The sequence below is a fragment of the Mastomys coucha genome, unplaced genomic scaffold (assembly GCF_008632895.1).
Source record: "Mastomys coucha isolate ucsf_1 unplaced genomic scaffold, UCSF_Mcou_1 pScaffold5, whole genome shotgun sequence".
Lineage (NCBI taxonomy): Eukaryota > Metazoa > Chordata > Mammalia > Rodentia > Muridae > Mastomys > Mastomys coucha.
In genome coordinates, this window is record NW_022196911.1 from 84,815,248 (window position 1) to 84,816,600 (window position 1,353).

Below are 1,353 nucleotides of genomic sequence, written 5' to 3' on the forward strand. Positions count from 1 at the left end.
TCTGTGTTCCTGACTGGCAGGCATGTTATAGCAACAATATGAAATAACTGGCAGGCATGAAACAAAACGGCTACTGCTGTTCTGGTGTGTTTGGGGGTGGAGGTCAGACCAAAACAGGTACAGAATATGTTGTAGTCAAATATAACCTTAATATTGTATCAATATACAGAAACCTACAACAATGAAACCAAATATAATCTTAATTTTGCATCATTATACAAAGATCTATAGGAGTAGATGTAATAACCTACCCCTTTGCCTATCATTCCTACATTTCCCCTTTCATAGTAGACAGATACATAATCTCTGGCTCACCCCAATAAAGTAAGCGCCCACATCCAGCCTCCCACTCACGCCCAACTCCCAAAAAAAAACCAGTATTAATAAGCAATGACTGAGAGCTGCTTCATTAACGGTCTCCTAGGGAAAGGCCTGTCAATTAAGGAACACAACATAAGGCCTTTCTCCCACCCCACCTGTAACGGGCAATAGCTCCTAATCACACCCAACCCTGCTCACCTAACCACCTATTTCCCCCTTGCTGCCTAGAAAACATAGATACCCCATCCCTGCCTTTCTCTCCAGACAGTATACCAACAGTGCCTAGGTACCCAGAAAGGACACTGAAAACCACACCATTCCTCTCAGACCCTGCTGTTCCCTGTACAGTCTTGCATGTAGAAGGCCCAGACATCATGCTTGAAGGCAAACATCCCCAGTGGACTCTCTGTCCTGGCCTTTGTTGTGCCTCCTCAGAACTGGCATGCTGGTGGCTGGTGGCTTGTGGACAGCTCCAGCTGAGAGGCAGAATGGAGTATGACAGCAGAGCAGTATTCAAGCTTTTGGGATTTCTGAAATGGCTTCTGGAACTCCTGAGGAGACACTTTGGCACCAAGAGAGTCCACAACAACATTGTCTACAATGAATACATCAGCCACCGAGAGCACATCCACATGAATGTCACTCAGTGGGAAACGCTGACCGACTTTACCAAGTGGCTAGGCAGAGAGGGCTTGTGTAAAGTGGATGAGACACCCAGAGGCTGGTACATTCAGTACATAGACAGAGACCCAGAAACTATCTGTTGGCAACTGGAATTAGAAAAAAAGGAGAAGCAAGATGTTGACAGTGAAGAAAAGACTGCCAAATTCATTGAGGAGCAGGTGAGAAGAGGCCTGGAGAGGAAAGAGCAGGAGACGCCTGTTTTTACAGAATTAAGCCGAGAACACGAAGAAAAAGTTAAGTTCAATCTGAATAAAGGAGCGGGAGCAGCACAGTCCAGGTCAACAGGGAGTGATTGAATTCAGTTTGATATCAGGGTCTGCAGGAGGCCTCTTAGCCTGTGGTTAATCT